General features: G+C 41.3%; 4 long non-coding RNA genes across 4 annotated transcripts in view; 2 read left to right on the top strand and 2 right to left on the bottom strand.

The window, feature by feature from the left end:
• The window catches only part of LOC111264605 (uncharacterized), a 77,261-nt gene that overhangs the window by 13,208 nt on the left and 43,724 nt on the right, over positions 1 to 20,329 (bottom strand). The window lies entirely within an intron of this gene.
• LOC111264603 (uncharacterized) overlaps positions 63 to 20,329 on the bottom strand; it is a 28,318-nt gene continuing 8,051 nt past the window's right edge. Inside the window, exons 2-3 of the long non-coding RNA XR_002682944.2 lie at positions 1,404 to 1,502; positions 63 to 928 (exon numbers count right to left, since the gene is read on the bottom strand). This is a non-coding gene — a long non-coding RNA (uncharacterized LOC111264603). The remainder of the gene's footprint in view (positions 929 to 1,403; positions 1,503 to 20,329) is intronic.
• On the top strand, positions 13,269 to 15,797 carry LOC147752928 (uncharacterized). Its single transcript, XR_015312741.1, has 2 exons — positions 13,269 to 14,654; positions 15,355 to 15,797. It is a non-coding gene; the product is annotated as an uncharacterized LOC147752928 (long non-coding RNA).
• LOC147752927 (uncharacterized) lies at positions 17,967 to 18,774 on the top strand. Its single transcript, XR_015312742.1, has 2 exons — positions 17,967 to 18,136; positions 18,386 to 18,774. It is a non-coding gene; the product is annotated as an uncharacterized LOC147752927 (long non-coding RNA).

The following is a 20,329-nucleotide window of genomic DNA, read 5'->3' as shown; positions in this document are numbered from 1 at the left end:
ATAATATATAATAATAATAATAATATGTACCCGCTTGAACCTAAATAAATGTTGGAATAAATCTAGTAAAAATGCAATTAGTGTACTACGTAAGAATTTGAAAATTTCGTCACGATTATATGGCAGAATGATTTCTGCATATTCAACCAGTTGAGTAGCGCTACACGCGCGACGAAATTTGGTTTACATTATATAAAACATTTACACCTATAAACTGTAGATTTCCCGTCTCAACAAAAAATACCTATAACTATAATAAACCTACTTTCTATTGACCAACTCATTTTAAGCGTAAATTCTTGTACGTCAATTCTTTGTTCTGCGTCACCGTTTTCTTCATATATTAGACTATGTCAGAGAAGCATCCAAGCAGGCTATGCAGAATGTGGTACGTTTATATGAAACGACCGCCTGATTGTAGCATAAAAGGATTCAGCTTAGCATGTTCTCATTAGGTTTTTGTTAAGGTCATCCGACGTCTTAACCGTGAATGTGTCAAAAGCGTGAATACAGAATACCCTACATCATATCTACAACATTTACAAAGTTAATAATAATAGTTTTAGTTGTATTGAATATTAGCTTTAATTTGTAAATGTCTCTACATCCCCTCATATTGCAGATTTACCCTCTTCTACAATTTTCCTGCAATTCTACACGGCAGCCTTTACGGCATTAAATAATAATAACCCTCACGTTTTATCATTCCTGCCGAAACTCATGCTTAAATGCATGACATTTGCGATTCTAGGCCCTGGCTTTCCTGGTCGCTAACAGATAGCAAAGACGTTTATCCGACGAACCAAAATATTTCTAGAGATTGCCTTATTTTGCCAGGCTGCTGGTGCGGCCTGGCGTTGCGGCACCGGGGGCGACGTATGTGCATGGTACTACGTAAACGATGATAGCGTTCCAACCTAATATCCATCTGTAATAAGGGATGAACGTGAGCTCGCTTCTTCAACGTTTACCATCCCTATTCCAACTGGCTGGTTTGTGCACATAAAAAGGTTGTAATACCGTAAATTTTTATGTTTATAAACAATTTGAATTACCTCAGACTACACATAACTATGCATCCAGGAAAGACACGTTTACGCATCTACTTGCATATTTAGTAAAAAAAAAAATGTGGTACTTAACTTATACACAGATAGAAGTCCGTCACTCGAAATCGACACCGCAAGAAAATATAACCAAGTGCGAAGATATTGTGTATAGAATATGCTGAGATGTTGCTTTTGGCGTACAAGCAGCCAAAAAAACTGGAATGACACGGACGTAAGCCTATCCGAGACAGCCCTGCACTGGCGTGTCGGAAAAATGTTCTGCTCACTGTTTTGAATAGAAAATTTCTCCAACCATCTAGCATATAGCGTGGTGCTGCCAGTGGTCATACCTACCATCTTATTACTACTGGCGCTACTGGACGGCGAACGTCATCCGGAGTGGTAACCAACGCAGGAAGGATCCATTGGGACTATCTGCCATCACATGGCGCCCTGAAAACCAGGTTATAGATCATATAGTGTGACGTATGAGGTTAATTGTATACAATGCGCGAAGCTACGAGCTGTGACAGTACTGGCGATGTTGACGACGGCACAAGAACTGCAAAGCAGTGGTGCTTTTACTATGACTCGATATAGCCCTGTTGTGTGCAATGTGCGATTACCTGCCATCGCTGTCAGCGCTGACTTATCACATCTAGCTTACATCATGATTATCCTATATCCTACCTAATCTTGAGAACGTAAGATAGGTGGATATAAACTGTCAGATTCCCGACCAAGGGATTATATAGGGGCAACATTGATAACTACGCGTCATTGCAGTGGGCAAAACTGTCACTTTCTATATGTATGTATATTACATAAACGATGTTAGCTGTTGGTCTTGCTATTGTTGTTGTTGTTATTGTTGCTGCAATTGATAGTATACATGATAGCAAACGGTAGGGTCCAAGACTATATGCCCAGAGAAAAAGTTATTAATGCGCCAAAGGAGTCAGATTGCCTGTGTGGATGCGATCGTGCATCTTTACCTATGACGTCTTGTCGTATTGGACTAGTTTGCGTTAATGCATGCACGCATGCATGTAATTTTTATCTGGCATTAATTAATATTATTATATGTATCCATTGTATAATACCTTTGCAAAGCATCCTACCTAACCATCTCAAACTCAAATTTGTAATTTTGCCTAATCAATCACTCCGAACGATAGAAGAATATATTACAGCGGTGCAATACTACGCTGTAACTCGATGTCTGTTAAAACGGTCTTGTGGTGACAAAAGCCCACCAAACGACAAAGTTCAACTAAGCAATATACATACTTGTCTTTTTGTACCTTCCACCAATAAAGTTTCGGTATTCTTCTTGCCTTGTTTCTTTTGCCCCGACTAAGTTTATTGAAGCATTTTGCTGACTACGATTGCATTTGAGGCTAAGCTGAATCAGTTGCGCACAGAAAAGCTTGTATAGAGAGCACTGCATCTACGCCGTTTGCAAGCGTCTTTGTACATAGTCACTCGACTTCTCATTACCTTCGCTCCTACTATTACTTCTGCCAGTACCGTGATGACAACCGAAGGTTCGTTTGTCGGCTTACCTGACCGTTTTGAGTACCTTGAGAACCTCACAAGCTTCCCAACCCATCCAACTCCTCCATTAATTTCAATGTGAACACTGTATGTGCTACTTTGCAACCGCACGAACAACTCATCACTGTCGTCAGCGCTCCTCCCTGTTGCACGGCACCATAAGGTAGCCTATGTTTTCCCCCAACTGGCTGTTATCGTGCGAATCTTAGCGTGAAATTCGCTTAAGCGATCGACTGAACCAGCGACCAAGAGAGCAAAGGTCACGAAATTTCGACTAACTACAAGTAGGATCCTGTACAAGTTTGAGTATAAGGGGTACTGGGGGCCAATTTGCACGGGGCAGCTGCTGGTAACGTCCCCTGAATTGGGTCTGAAGAGGGGCGCTTTAAGAAGACGTAATTCACGAGGGACTCATACAAGAACCTACACCTCTAGTCAACCTTATTATACAGCCGGACATAGGCAAAGCCATGCCGACTAAAATATACTAGCAACGTGGATAGGACAGCATAGTAACGGAGGACACCGAAGACGACGTAGCGGGTGTGTTAGGGAAATTTGAAACACGGGACAGTGGGGGGTGCTAGAACAGCGAAGAGACAATCCTAGCCTGTAGAAAACGAGGAAGACCTTCAAGTGCTTGTGTTTAAATCTTTGGATGCAAAGAATGGACTTCGTTGTTGAAGTTGTGTAGCCCGTAAGATTGCAGGTAGTCACACTGCTATATATAGATATATATAGGCTTACTTACAAGAAGCACGGCAACGCTGGGACATAAGTGCAGTCAGATTGTTGGTAAACGCGTCAGTCGATAAGTGCATATGTTGTCTGTCAACAAACTCGAACTAACATGACTATGCTTATATGAGACGACGAATGTTAAGAACGTTTTTAAATTGACATTTCAACAACAATTCCAACATCAGTTTACTGAACTGATTAGGTACTATCTAAAAGAAACAGTATAATTCAGCACCCGAAATTGAAAAGAAATTTAGAAAAAATAGTACATAAATTTCATGTTAAAATAAATCAATATTTTATGAGTTGAATTTCAGTTTAACATCAATTACATCATCGACTCTTCGTCGTGATTACAGAATCATATTACATACAATTCAGAGAGATGTAACCTATCTCAATATATTTCCACCGTTAACACGTTTTCTAGATGGCTAAATGCTAAAAAACAATTTAATTAAATAAAATTACTGTCGTTTAGATATGTATGATATTATATATGCCTGGAACAAAAGCAGTTAATTATGTTAGATTGTTATCTAAAGGCATGCAATTCGTGCATATATCTTTACTGTGAAGTACAACTTTCTTCAATTATCGTAAACCACGTGCAATATTTATCGTGTTCTTTGGCACCCTTCTGTGCTTAAACAAGCAGCCTTCGACGCTTCATAATTAGAGCCTAGCTTCGAGAAGGCGACTCGCTACGGCAGAAGATAGCTGGTTAAATCAGCCTTCTACACAGGTTCTGTACCTTTCCTAGTCAGAACATTGTGGATAAAAACGATTTGTACAAAAAAATGTCTAGCCGCAGGCGACTGGGGTGGCCTTATGTTGCTGTCGCTGTTGTTAGACAGAGGTCTTCTTCGATGACAGGCAAAGCAGGAAACCGACCGGTTGTGCAGTGAAAGGGCCACCAGGAGGTTCAAGACCTTTCCCAGCCGAAGAGAAGCCCAGGCGTGAGAGAATTCGTTTTATGTTCTTCTGTCTCATACATTTTCATAAATACTAAGCTATAACCGAGGCGTTTTTTTTTGTTCGCCGTGCCTCGAGTTCAGATAATTATGTTAGTAGTGCGCATAAAAAAGGTCGCCACACAACACCATATTACTATACTATACGACTATACAGCCTGTTCAGGTCGTTCGCAAGGTGACAGTAAACAAACAACCATTAAATGAATGAGACAAAGAGGAAGTTGGATAGAACGAGATATTAACGCCGTTTTGTTGTATGTACATAACTGGAAATAGCGAAGCTTTAATATTATTGTGTCAGACTACGAAGAGGTACGCTCGGGATGATTGTCAAGTGGAATATCGACTTGCACGTTGATGGCTGAGACTATGATAACCCACTTGCCTAGTAACATAAACGTTGTTTTTATTTGTTGATCTCAGAATCGAAACCGTTGCGGATACTTAGACATCTGAAAGTCTGACACGACTTTCGGCGAGACTAATCTTTTTTGCCTAAGGAATAGCATCTCTTTTAGACAAAGGTGTTCTAGTATTGAACCCTGTGGCTGGCAGTGACGCGCGTATTTAAACAGCGGTTTATATATCCGCCGTTGGGCAGGGCGCACAAATTTCTCAAAGCTGAGATGGGCAGCCGATTAAAAAGATAGGATACAACTATGGTAGACAGGAGACGGCTTCTGCCGACATATCGCAGGTAGTACTGCAGGTTTTGATGGACCTACCTCTTTGCCATTTCATCACACCGAGTCAAAAACTAAGCCCAAAGATAGTGTTAGTAACCAAAATTAAGTATTTGATCTTTCTAACCACAAGGGTAGTCATATTTGATTGATTTTGCAGCATCGCTAATTTACTGTTAACTGCAGAATAAATTCATTTAATAATAAAGGCACTCATTATTGGGTACCAAATTGAAAACTTGGCACTCAACAATGAGCATTATTTATAAAAAAAAATGCCAAAAGTCGGTAATTAAAGGAAGGTAAAACAGATTTATACTGTTTTTTATGTGTAAGCAGTTAATTTGGATTATCGTTGTATACCATTAAATAACTTCTATGGAATAGGTTCATATGATCAAGTTATCTATGTTTGATATATCATTTGCCACACGACTAGCAAAACAAATGATAACATAATCCAGTCATTTTAGTCTAATCCCGTTCAATACCATTCATAAACTTTTACGAAGACTTCCCGGTGGCAGTTTGACGCGCTCAGACGAGTCTGACCTATAATGACTCAAAGGTAGAAGCTCTAAAACATGCATACAAGAAAGACAGCATTCAAGAGGACAGGAAAGAGCTAAAGCTCTGAAATAATTCAGTGGTTCTTTCTTTAATAAGTAAAACGTGCCACAAACGTCCTTGTATGTACATTGATGCTGGAGTACGTTGTTTTCATGCAATGTACGTTCTCTTGTGTAGAGGACAGACGCAATTGCAGCTGTGCAAAAACGCACACATAAGGAATAACGCAAAGGATCGTTGATTGTTCGTTAGGTGCCATGTCTGCGAGACGGCAAGGCCAACAAAAGCCCAGGTAGGAAAAGCCGTAGAATGCTGCATGTCACGTCACGTATAAAGAGATAAGAAAAGCGAGCGTAGGTTGCGCATGGTATACGGGCCTTCGTGCCAGTCAGCTCCTCCTTCGCTGCGAGCTGGCTAACCTAACTGTGACCTCGACAAGAGAAGTTTCGATGCAGCATAAATAGCCGCAGTAGATAACTTTGTGTGGTATCCACGAGTAAGAGACGAACGAGGTCTTTACCTATAAAAGTAGACCACTGGACTCTTAACGTGGGCTAAAAGTAAAGAACTATACGATAGATCGAGCCATTCCAGCCACTGGCTGTGTCTAGCTGGATAGCAAGAACTGAGTCGACCATCAGCTGTAGGTAAGCAAAAACGAAGCGTAACATGGTGATGGTGAATGGAAGTAAAGTCGGGAAAAACGCCCGAAGAAGCAAACTGAAGAAGCAAAACCCACGTAAAAGGCGGTGGCATTGCATCAACAGAGGTGGCGCCCGCTGCTAAAAGAAGAAAAGCATGACATTTACGATCACGCGCTTTAGCTTGGACTGCGTCAATAATGTAGCTCGCTAACGCCTTTATCGACATGATCGTCAAGAAGAAGGCATTACTACAGTGTCCCCTGGAGTTCCACGAAAAGTCATTCTCATTTAGTAATGCACATTGCGATAAAGCAGCACGGGTGTAGCTGACTATAAGCAGCAAAACCTCTTATTCTAATTGTGATTTTATTTAGCCTCATTTGGTTGTCTGCACGTACATGATGTAAAGGCTAGGCTACATAATATAAAACATTTCAAATGTATACACTACGCTGTACAGAGTTCCCGAATATACACACGTGAGGAAATTCTATGTGTGTGTGTGTGTGTGTGTGTGTGTGTGACGAGGTGCGGTTCTGTGTAAGATCGTCCGCGCTAGAGGTGGGTTGAACCGATTGCTAACTTATTATTGATTGACACTATGTAGCAGTGACAATAAACATAAGTAGGCTGAATAAAGTGATTTACCTTAGCAGTAACGGCTGACAAACTCATTCATTTTATTTTAGCGAATTTCAAAGATGGCAAATATGTTTACAATAATTTACTACCAACGTTTTATCCGCTTTTGCCGCCTATGTTCAGAATTACTAAAGTATTCCAGAGTGATAAAAAAAATTAGTCCTTCAGCTTTTTCCAGGTAATATACTGTCAGAGCATCGCTAAATACAAATTCGACTTTTTTGTTTTGGTCCGGAGACACAAGTTTCAGTAGACGGTAAATCATGCACTGACATCGATGAACCAAGTTACTTTGTTCGAATCGATAACGAGTACAGTCAGCTGTTAGGTTAGCTTTTCTCTCGTACATATACGGAGCTTTTATGAATGGTACACTTGCACCACACGTATTTCAATCACGTTCACCTATCACGTTTTTTCAGTAAGTCACTTTGCTCTATGGCTTGATATGCTTTCGTCCTTTGAGCTCAAAACGTTCATCGCAAATGTATAGTCCCACTGTAGGGTATGGAGTTCCTAGCAATTGCACTGCACTCAACTGGCCATACAACTATTGTATTAGTACCTATAGTTACGTCTAGCTTGTTTAATAGCAGACTTTTTAAACATATTCCTATAACACATCTGCCATGGATAAAGCTCAATTCAGCTACACGTTGTGAGTTGTCTAGCTTGTTCAATAGCAGACTTTTTAAACATGTTCCTATAACACATCTGCTATGGATAAAGCTCAATTCAGCTACACGTTGTGAGTTTAATGTTGTATCGTCTTCTAAACAAGTGCCACATAACGGGAGAAAACTGAAGTGTGCAAAAAAACAGCAAAAAAAAAAAAGAAAACATGAAAACATTAGGTCAAGTATGGTTGTTCCAGATGTGGTAAACGACAGCCGATTCCAGGCCGTAACAGATTGTTCTGCAAGCGGGCGGTCGGTCGGCCGGCCGGCCGGTTGGCTGATTGGGTGGTACTTGACATACAATGGAAGGGAATGACCATCTCTTCGGGGCCAAGATCCCCGATCACTTTTCGGGCTCCTCCAAAACTACTGTGAAAAGGTCGCGACGAAAAAATGGCGCGAGTTGGCAGCGATAGGAAGGGAGAGCAAGGAAGCAGGTGGCATAGGTAGGGACTGCGATATAAAAATAGTGCCGCACTGCTATTATACCGTTGCAATTTGAAGACACCGCTTATGTTGGCTGCTACTGTTGCAGTCTGATGACGATTCGGATGAGATGATTCTAGACTTAAGCCAACATCCAAACCAAGAAGACCCCTATGGGGACAGCACTTGCCTTCGACGGGATAAGCGAAACCGCTTCGGAAAATTTTCGCCCTCGGGGGTCAGTTCAGTCCTTTTTACTTCATATCGGTTTTATTTCACCTGTGGGAACACGTAAGCAAGCGTTGCTTTTGAAACCATCTAAGGTGCGAACAAATAACTAATCTATGAGCAAGGTTTCACAATACCGCGCACGACATGCATTGATCCGTGATAATAAAAATACAGGAACATCATGTCCACATTTTTAAAAACTGAAACATCATCTACGTAGGCAAATGTGTACGTTTGGTTCGTTAATCGAAATGATTTAACTCATATTTGCCACAAATCGCATTCTACCAAAAATAAAGACAAGCTGAAATTTCTTGCCGCAGGCAGACCCGCTTAGCACGTAACGGTTCCGTATACCTTCCCGTTAATCCTTCGTTATTTCTTAGAAAAGCAGAAACTAATTCAAAAAAATTGCTTCCAACGAACTGCTTAGCGTTCTATACGTATTAGAAATCGCTTGTCTACTAGCGTGCTTTTTGTTTCCATGAAAAGAAACCGATAGTTAATCTAAATGATCTTGTTGCCTATTTTGCTAATTAATGCTAATTTATTGGCTTAGCAGTGGTGATGGCACGTATCCTGCAGCGAGAGCGGGACATACCATTTGCACACTAAAAAAAAGACCGAAGTTTAAAAAAACTTCAGTGATACGTATCACCGAAGTTAAAACAATCCAATTACTAAATTTCGCTTGTTTGTTGTGATTCGGTCGGGTCTGTTAATTGCCAATTTTTTAGTAGACAAAACTGGGTATGCTTTAAAAGATATGTATTATACCGGGGCGGTTCGTATCAGGGTCAGTGGGGTAGCGTCTTAGCGGGAAGCTAAAACGAACCCTAGCCGATGTCATGAGAAAGATCGACCTATGTATGACAGGGTCGGTAGTCAAATACTGCGGCCGATTTCTACCCAAAGCCCCTATTCGACGGGCGAACCTCGATACCGGCTTCGACTCAGTCCTATCGTCCTATTCAAAGGCATCCTGAATCTTTACCAGTTTCTCCTGCTGTACATACGATCGGGCATAGAAGTTTGTATAATCCAGTCTTCATTCATGCTAGTCGCAATTGGAAACGCGCCTGTACATATTATTGGCCTGCACACCCGTCTTAGCTAAGTGTGCAGGTAAAGTTGTTGTGATGATATTAACATGCTCAGCGGAAGCATGTTAGTGTATACATGTGGTACTCAGTAGCACCCACTTTAACTCAAACACAGTGTTCGAGTCTGTGGAAAAACGGATCCTTCTTGCTCAAAGTAGTAGCGTCAGATTATTCTGGTGCGCCGACGCGTTGCTTGGTTCCGTTCCATGTTTACTTGCTTAGTCGCCTGCTGGAAAGTTGTCACGAGAGAAGGCGGCGCAGCTGCCGCCTTCGCTAGAAGCAGGCATATCAAAAGAAAGCGTATCAATCATGGCCATCGTTACATTGGTGGCCATCAATGCTGTTTGTAGGTTTATATGTACGTTCCAACGACCCTGCTGAGAGCAATAAACAAGTTACGCATGGCACAACTGATGTAACGCGCGTCGTGGGGCTCTTGCGACGGCAGTGGGGCTTGGACGAAACGGTTTCCGCCGCGACGGCAACAGAAGCAGCATTACCATAGTAAGCGAGCATGGACGGTCGACACTGCTATATTTGGCTTGGCGGACTCGTGGATGCATCGCACGCAAAGGCTGCCAACGTCCGTTGCTCTAGGCAGATACGGTACTGAAGTCAACAACCGCACAGCCCTGACTAAATACACTTCGTTTCTACAGTTGCCAAATTACGAGTAGAAGTTAGGACCGACAATTCCTTTTGCATATTAAGATATAATTTTCCAACAGTCAAGTAGAAATATGCACGATCGTTGGCCACGCCTATGTAAAAGGCGCTGAAAACATAAACTTGATTAATTAAGAGAAACTCATGCATCTCGGTAATGTATTTATTCACACATCTAGAAAGAAACAAGTCGTCCTGTTGATGTAAACGATAATCTTCATCGTCTGTTCATTCACTCACTATAATGGTAATAATCAAGTACTTATAATCGTAGAGCAATTACGATCACAATAAAAGAGCTCGTCTTACATGTGTTACACATATTATAAGTTACATGTATTGTACCCAGATATGGGAACTCGCTGGAGACGGCGACCCGTGCCCTATAGAAAAGCTGACCCAGATCACATTATCGCAGTAATCCGTAACAGTATCCCTAAATGATCTCCTCCATTATCGCGCTTTAGTCGTCTTACAATTTGCAGTAGTTGCCTTAATCAGCTGCATTAATTATCATTGTAATTAAGCTGTTACCGATATGAACTTTAAAAATTCTCGTTAGACTATCGCCTCTCTTGCCTGCACTTACCAAGTCAGTAAGCAGTATGAATGCATATATATCTCATCAATTCTTGTTTGCTTTCGCGCTGAAATATCTGGCCGGATAAAGAGTCCTAAAAAATATTTCCTATTTTAAAGTCTGCGGGAAAGTTTGATAGAAAATTTCTCAATATCAAACCAATTTTCGTATCGTATTCGCCATTATGATCTAGATTCAGCAATGTACAGCGGAGCGCAGCTCTCTTAGCAGATCCAGTAGATAAGCTTATTGAACAGCTTTCTTAAAGGATAACCGACCATTCTCCTGGGTTAATCGAATCCAACTATGATATCGAATAGTGAAGATCTAACTGATTCGTGCATTGGCCGGATAGACAAGTGCGTACGAGATTGGTGGCCAATCACAGTATATCCTAACGGTGCAAATGCGCCGAAAACATCAGCGTCTCCCTTCACTAGACCTCATCGCAGTGATGCGAAGCTCTGCATGTGGATATCGAGAGCACTTGGCGCCAACAAGCAAATAATAGATTTTAATTATTTGAGTCAACAATCAATATTTGTTAACGCGATAGGACGACGAGCCGTTCAGCAAAATTTGCCTGTACAACTGCGTTTCGCACTGTCGTGTTCACGGTGTGTTGTTTTCATGCGAGTGAAGCTGGAGAAAGGATCTCTGGGTGCATCCTCGACTACGCGGAAGGACGAAGGCACCGCCGCTATCTGTTACGTTGATTGATTCATTATCTGTGGAGCCTAACACAAACAGATCCTTTCGTTCGACGGACTCTTTCAAAATTACGACGAGCATGTCGCCGATCGCCCGTCTGCTATGTTGTTGTTGCTTGCCATATGTACTTTAAAGCCTATCGTTAAAAATGGATGCATCGGCAGGTGGATAACCCGTCGGAATCCACATCGAATTTAGCTGTTATTATAGCAGTTTGTTTTGTTTCTGCCACTCTGCAACTGTTGCGGGTATGTCATTCTCTCATTTCTCGTCAAAAAGGCCAGTCGTTTTGTGCTTGGTCATCTTCAATCGGTGGTAATAAAAGTGTTTGTAACGTCGAACAATACAACCGCCATAGTCTTTACTACTAGCACCGTGCAGACCATCGCTTTTTTTTGACAGGCGGAAAAGGCCACGCAATAGCAGCTACAAAGTACAAATGCTACGACATTGACCGCGATAAGGAATCTAAGATGACTCTTATTTGTTTCCTCCAACTGGTTTGACGACGCCAGGCACAGCGTCATCGCCGTCAATCGTGGAAGCCATCTTTTGCAACTCAGAATTTTTTGTTAGCTTTTGTAGTATTTGGTCACAAGCTGAAACATTTCATGTATGGTGTGCATATTATTTTAATTTTTTTCCTATCATGACATGGCTCTTAACATAGTGACAACGCGCACGTAGGACAATTGTCCGCACAACGAGCCTGCCATTCTCCTGAACGTTAAATTACCTGCTGATTGTGATTTCAAATTCATTTAGATTTGTAGTAAACATCTAAAGTTGTAAAGCTCTGTACCATATGAGATTCCATAATGGATATACGCTTTGACTATAATATTAAAGAACGTCTTAATTGTACACAATTGTAGGGCAAACCCTACCTATATTCTTCCCTTCTTTATCAAGTTTACGTATCTCATGTGCGTCCTTTGCTAATGTGACTGCCTTTTCGCTGGTCTGCTATGGTGTCACCCCCCTCTGACTATCCGCTAGGTTATGGCGAGCGCGTAAGCAGGACGACTGTCTGCTAGGGGGTTACTTGTAGCTACTTATGCTATATTTAGGCCATACGCGCCGTTATCAATCGTTAGTTGAGATGGCGCCACTTTGGTTGCCCCATCATGTTAGCGGAAAGCATAGTTATAACGCGTTAGGCTGGCCAACGGCATACGATCGTCACTTAGCTGACCTGCTGCAAGCAAGGTTAAGCGCGCAGTTTATTTCACAGAAAATTAAAATTGTTCTGTGTTTAGCCCATCCGCTCGATGTATACCCTCACACCGCCCACGTTCAGTTTGTATGAAATGACTTCAGGAATATCACGTTCAACAGCCAATATAAATACGTGAAAAGATGTCAACATCAGATACTGTGTAGCATCCACTTTCATAGAGAATCGCCTACTCTCACAACCTAAATCGAAACAATTGATGATATTGAGAAGCCGTAACAAAGGCCACTGACCAGATGGAACGTTTCAAAGAAAAAACCAAAGCAGATATTGTCGAAAGATTTTTTAATGGGTATCGCCTAATGCCAGTGACCTTAACGGCTCGCTTGTGTGGCGCCAGAATGTTCTCTACGGCGAAAAAAAATACAAATAGAAAATAGCTTTCCAAATAATATATTTGCGATTGAAGAACAGGGGCAGTCTGAGTTTTTTCATACATACAGTAAGTTCTACGCTATGTATATCTTACTCTGCTATCCTTCTTGGGTCGTTTTATAGTTTTTTTTTTTTGCCGCGTTACAGCTCTAAGTGCAGTGTTCACACATTTATACTGTACCTGATGCAAGTCTAGATGATCGAAACGGATCTAGGGAATCTTCTATTTGAGAATGCACGAGTCGGATACTCATGTGTTAGGTTATCACAGTACTGAATTGAATTTGCTATGTGAAGGACTGACGAACTGCTAAAGCAGTGAAAATACGGAAAGTGAAGGCATTTATCACGGCCCGCGTAAGAACCACGATTTCTACACAGAGTTAAGAGGTATCCAAGTGGATCCCGATACAAGAACCTCAAAAACAGATATCAACATCTCGTCGTTAGTATTATCGTTTCACTCAGCATTCTATTTGTCTATAACTTCTTGTCAGCAGGATAGACGATTATGTGCAAGTATATTGTATCGGATTTTACCAACAGTCGCCGCTCGTCTCTTTCTATTATCTGCTCGCTACAAAACTAAATATTCTCAATGGTAAAAACGAAGCTTCAACACCTTCGAAATATATATTTATATAACTACGAATTTTGCAGCGCTGAAGTCAAAGATCGGGCTAAATCTTGAGCTGTATTCAATGTGAAGGACCCTTTATAGCATGAAAATACCTCTGTGTTACTGCGTTGACTTTTCGTGCCGGGGGTTTGAATTAAATGATCGCCCCCTTTATATTCGTTATATGTACTGTTCGATATTAAACAAGCTCAGTTATCCTATGCAAGCCAACTCTGTTACTCTTCATCAACACTCATCCGTTTACATACAAGTAACCAACATAAACATATAATACTTTCTCTGTTCACTGAACAACAACATCAAGAAGGTCGGGTGAAGTAATCATAATCGACATTCTACCGTCGACTTCTTCCCACAGAGCTCATGGGAGCAGAGAGTAGGTTGAGGAAAAAACTGCGTTTAGTCCAGACGTTGCCCCCCACGTGCCCCTTACAATTCGAACAAATCAGGCTTCTCGCCTTCGTGTACGCGTCACGGACGACGTCTTCACTTACGGTATCCATCCCTTCGAAACTCCCATAAGTTGCCCCTTTTACCTTGCTGCTGAGTTGTGAGAATCACGAATGACTCCCATGGGTCTTGCGGGCGTACAATTGGCAGCAGGGTCAGTCAATGTCATCATGAATGTATTTAATCAGTGAGCTGAGCAGTAGCAATCCCGCCGGAGCAGAAGTGCGTAATAAATTAATTGCCGCTGATCCGTCGTGTGCCGCCCGTCCACCGGATGCTCTGTTCGGCTGACCGCTCGCTAGTTAACTAGGTTTACCTTCCCCAGTGCCGTTGTCGGGCGAGCTCAGTCGCTTCCTATGATGAATTATTCCCTACAGACGTATTATTATTATTATTATAATTTCTTCCATTATTCCTTATACCGTTATCACGTATAACGCTGGTCATATTAATTCGCGTTCGCTGTTAACCTCATTGAAAGAAGTAGCCTTAGTTTCGGCTAGGGTCGAGGCCAAAGCTGCGCTAAGGTCACCTTAACGTAGTCGCTTTCCGAATTTCAGCATACGCTCGTCGAACAGATAACGCGACTATCGGCGCAGCGTACGAATCCAAAATATGGATTTTCTAAAGCTGCACTAGATCCACTGGAGGAAGGTGACCGCTGTACAACAGATGAATAACCTGCACTTGTAACGGTGAGTTCCACCTGTACACTCGCCTCCAACCCTGTCCCCAGAAGAGTGTGTATGCTAATGTTTCATTAATGAAAAGAAAATAATATTACATTATTATCGCGGACCGCTTAGCACCTAAATTCAAAATGTATTTTCTCCTGACAAAATATCAACTACATCGACGGTTGGGAAAGATGTTTTAAGAACGAAACATCCTCTGCTAGGATCTTTATATTAATTTCCAGAGATAAATACGAAGAGCGTCGTTCGTAATCTGGTGAATGTAGGTATTCATATGTCATTAACGTCAAGTCCTTATAGATTACACTGAACTCTTACACAAACGGATATTTGCCTATGACTGACTTGTATCAAATGTTTTGGCCTTGATCTGCGTTATAGTGCATCTGTATTGATTTAAAAAAAAACAAGCGATCAGGTTATTGCTTTGGAGAATGATCTACGATATATGTGAGATTAGTTATCGAAAATGTAGGTTCTGTCCTATAAAACAATTCGTGACCCTTCATTCCGAATTGGAAACAGATAGAAGGATAACACGCATGGGACGCCTGATTGTTCCATGTCGCAGGACAAAAAAGGCCAGGGAGGAGCGTACGGTACATAGAGAATCCGTTTCTGGATAGAAAGCAAGTAGAATCGGCAACGGATTCCGATTAAAGCTAATTTTTTTTCTTCGAATTTTCGGAACGAGCTTCAGGAAATTTTGGAGGATGACTGTGCATGAGTGCCAAGAGAATAGGCGGCTACGCGTCCAAAAAGAATCCAACTTGAAACTGTATGGCGACCTTTTATGCAAAACTAAAATAACCCATAGATACATATACAGACAGGACAGAATTACATGTTCGCCTTATGATTAGCCGACATTGAAATGTTATAGAATAAGCGTAGCTAAAGGTTGGCTCAACAGGACTAACAGGTAAAATACAATGTTTCTTCGTAGTGACCTGACGACTACGAAGCGAAAACTTATCATTGGTGCAAAAGAACTGTTATTCTTGTTAATAGATAAATAATATAAATAAAATATATGTAAGAAATAAATAAATCGCTTATAAATAAATATCATCTCACCGTTTAACTTTCGAGCGCCAGAAGCGAGCATAAGGTTTATAAAAATAAATTTACCTTTCAAACCCACATCTGACGTCATCGATGCGTAAGAGTAAAGATTTGACATCTGATTTCACGTATGAATCGACCCAAATACCTACATTCAAAGATACTTGAGTGATTATAGTATACTTACGTACATTAGCTGCATAGTCAACTTGAAGAGTCTATAACGAATATATATAGTAATTGCAGAAGTGGGATTACGTTTAATCGTTTTATACTATGTGCTATTCATTTGCGTAGAAAGAGAAATAAAATTGACTGATAAAGCCTTTTGTCCGCATATACCTGCTTTGATTAGTTTTTTTCTACAGCAGATTAAATTTAGACAGTTTTTCGTCTTCTGAACCCTAAACAGCTTACAATATATATATATATATATATATATATATATATATATATATTGTAAGCGATTGATTACGAAACTATACTGTGGTAAATCGAGTTCCTAATTCGTGCATCGGTCATATAGTTAAGATAGTATCGAACTCGATAATGGACCATTCTATAAAATAAATCGCCGATTCTATTTCCTGTGCTCTACTTATTGGTCTTTGGAGATTTTTTATTGATCGATGACTGAACTTTTCCTACGTTTTTTCGTTATATTATATCGCTGTACGTAGCTCCAATCTCATTCCATGAACGATATTTTGCGCCTGTAGAGTGCGTTAGCTATGTACCTCGGCGCACGTGTATGCTGCTATGTATGTGATGAATATTTAGTACGTTTAAATCGTGATGTTAATTACATTAATAACACGTATTAATGAGGTCCGTCATGTGGTTAGTCAGCTTCACTGTGGGTTGGAAGAGCCGGACCCGTTCGACGCCCCATGCAAAGCTGCCGACAGCATTCGAGGCGATAGCCGACTGCAGTTGAGGTCTCGCAGGCATCCAAGTTTGGCCGTCGAGCTGATTCGATTTCCCTCTGTGTCTCATACGCAGATTGCAGCATGAAGGTATGTGTGGACCATACGCAGTCTTCATGGTCTTCGGAGAGGAACTGCCCAAATAGCCACCGGCGTAAGAGCTCACCCTCTTTGGCACTCTCTTCACTTAGATTTTGTGTAGACGTCTTTCCCCTTCCTTCTCTCTCTTTCTTCTCGGTCAGTTTCTTCGCCATTTCCTATCATTCCGTCCCCACCCTCGCCCAGTTGTTCTCGTTGAGATCCGGGTCTGTCGCTGCGTCCTACCGCAGGAGTCATTTGCCGCCTGGTTGGCTTTAAGTATTTACTCCATCTTGCCGCGCACGCTACACTGAGACCGGCCATAAACCCACGCCTCTGACATATTAACCACGAAACGTTGTCTTAGTGGCGGCAGGGCTGTCTGACCACAATTTACTAACCACTGAACAAAATTGTCGTCGCAATTCGATGTTGCTCCTCCATCGTCACAGTCTCTTCCTCCTTCTCAAGCGGGAGAAAAATATTTCTGGAGAAACATGGGGAGCAGAAATGACTCAAACATAAATAAAAACTGATTTTGATCGCAATTACCAAGTGAACATAAAGAAATCGGCGTACTGCCTCAGTAAAAAGACGCAAGAAATCGAAAGAAGCGCAATATAGGACACTGGTAAGGAGATGATACCCTGCGTCCGGTCAAATTATTTATTCGCCGTCGTGGGTCAGTTTTCAACTACAGTGGTAAAACCCACCTGTAACGGCCGCGTGGACTAAATATTAGTTTGGTGTAATTAACTAATTAAGCCGGGACTTACGGATTGATTCATTTTTGCAGCTAATTATCTTACAAGCATGCTCGCGGGCTTGCCAAAGATGTCATTGCAAAATAGAGTTTATGCGACGAGAACGGAAATGCTTGAAACGATTGTTTTCATTTTATATAGATATCCATAGTAAGCTTAATTGGTTTCGGTTGAAACCGTACAGTGGTAAAATCTAAATCGAATCAAGGACCTGAGTATGCAGCTGCCTCGCGATGAGAGCCTATTTTCACCGTCCTTGGCTAGTTTTAGCTTTCGCAAAAAATGTTAGTGCATCCTCGATTGAATATTCCAGTCGAAGACTGCAAATTATCAGTCATTCAGTTTGCAGCATATCATACAATAATACAAGGTTTGAGTACGACCTTTTGTCTTCAACCGGATGAGACTGATTTATATATGAAATACGTGCGTTTGTGAGATCCTTCGCGTCTTCTTGTCTAAGGCAAAGCATATAAATAACGATGCCGCCTACATGTCAGTTCGGAGACTATCTCGGCACTATGGAACGCTGTCGGTAAATCAGTCAACTAAATATCGCAAATAAAATCGCGCAGGTGCCCCGGTCAATGCTGGCACATTAATACCGTTACGAACAAGCAGCCCCATTTAGAATGCTCCCATCTCCATGGTAAATTGGCTAGGACGGCAACTTATTTATAGGCAAAAGTAGAGCGTTGAAAGCTTTGTCGGACAAACAGGAACGAGAACGTAGGAAATAAAGCAAGGGAAAGCGGACGACGTCTGTTCTTTCAGATAACTTTTGACGCCCCGCGCAGTGTACATGCGAATTAAAAAGAAAGTTGGAAAAAAAGTGGTTAGGCTATCCCATGCTGCATCTAGTTTGTTTTGTTTTAACCTTTTCTGTCCGTGTTGCTAGCCAATGGCCAACTTCAGGAAAAACGCACCGGTGAAATGGTTCCATCAACAACAACAACGACGACAAGTCCGACGTTTCTAAATGGCTTCTAATCAAACTTTGGTTTTCTGCTCAACTCTGGGGATCCTGAGAAACAAATAGCCAGAAAACCCAATGCAACATGCACATCGCTATGGCCGTTGCTCTAATGTCGTAAGTGTTCTCACCTGACAGCTCAAAACGCGAGAACTAGTAGACCGAATACGGAATACTCGACCTGCGACCTTTATGGGTCTGCGTGCGTGTATGTGCATTTTAGCATGTGTGAACTGTGCAAATAGTGACGTGCAGTGGCCTTTGCACAATCAAAGATGTACCGTAATTGTCTCAATTATATAAGCTGAAATTACCATGGCGCAATTATCATGACCAACTTGAAAGGGGTACCTACTAAAAAATGATGCAGATAAGCTTTATTTTTCAAGCGGATAAGAGCTTCTTCAAAGTTGCTTCGATCTTTTTGAGAAGCACCTATTTTTCAATATACCAAACTGATACCTCATCTAGGACATAGCTCTGAAGCGGTAATTCAACGTTACTGGTCCACCTTTCAACAATTAGAGTTGTTTAATTTATAAATTGAACCAAACGAAGCTGGACAGAGAGACAGCTTGAGCAACATCAAAATCACGTAGACATTGCTCATATCGTATAGCGAGAGCCAGGTTCGTTCTATTTGACATTTACTTTTAGTATTCCTGCTGGAATACCCCCAGGCTGCACCGTGCACTCGTTAGTTGACTTTACCAACAATTAATTGTTATCACATCTAGGCCAACGTTGGATGCATGCCAACAATTAGCTCGTTGCAGTGATGCCGATATCGTTACTTATTTGTCATCGTTCCGTTCTCCATTTCTGCAGTATTTTACTAAAAACATGCTAGTATGGACAATAAATTCAGCTCGCGTTACGTCCAACGAAACTCTGCAAATATCCAGTTGTAATTCCCGTTTGCACTAACGTTGTTTTCTCGTAGCTACAATGATCCTTTCTACAACCTCACCCTATTACCTTCAATATATTAGCTATCACAATTAAACCATTAGCTTCTTTCAGTGGCCCAATTTAGCCTATAGGACTACTGCATGGTAGTTCAGCTGCCGAACTAAGCCTGCTAACATTGCAACAGGAGTTCCGTTGTTTCATTGAAATATTTTACCAACCGCTTCACTTATCCCGTTTAGACTTCCCCTCCTTCCATTGTAGTTCATCCACTACCGTATTGCATGTATTGAGCTTTTATTACAACAAGTAATTACATTTTACTCTACTGAATGTAAACGCCGACCTTTGCTCAGGACCCCAATCTGTCGTTGAGACTTGTTGACCTATTACCTACTATAGAAACTTCACGATCACTTTTTCTGTCGTTGAGACGTTTTCTTAATGCCCATCCATGTATTCTACGACGTTTCACAGAAACACAGTATCATCCATATGAGAACCAATGTTATAGTGAATAGTGTTTCCCTGTTTACCTACATTGTCGTCGGTTTTTCGAAAGCACTTTGCTGATATAAACCGCTTAGAAAAAATTCGACTTGACCAAAACTAGCAATACATCACCCTGTCAAAAAGTGTTTATTTGATTGATGAAGTCAACTGAATTTTCCCATAACAAACGCAATGTACATATGTGTATATCTATGCATGCTTCTACTTATTCGAACCCCTTTGTAGAATCTGATTTGTGTAATGATGTGCATATACGTGCGGCTTCAACAGCCATTTTGTATAAATGAAGAATAAGACGCAGAAGCAGTGGAGGACGGCAGGCTTTTTCTTTTATTAATTAGTTAGTAGGATGTGCGTGGATACTCCATTCAGTAGGGCTACATGGCCTTTTTTTCCTTTTTAGCTCTATTCAGTGGCAGAATTCATAGGTTAATTTCATGAATGCAG

The sequence above is a fragment of the Varroa jacobsoni genome, unplaced genomic scaffold (assembly GCF_002532875.2).
Source record: "Varroa jacobsoni isolate VJ856 unplaced genomic scaffold, vjacob_1.0 scaffold_879, whole genome shotgun sequence".
NCBI lineage: Eukaryota > Metazoa > Arthropoda > Arachnida > Mesostigmata > Varroidae > Varroa > Varroa jacobsoni.
Note: the sequence above shows the minus strand (reverse complement) of the source record. Positions and strands in the feature narration are given on the sequence as shown.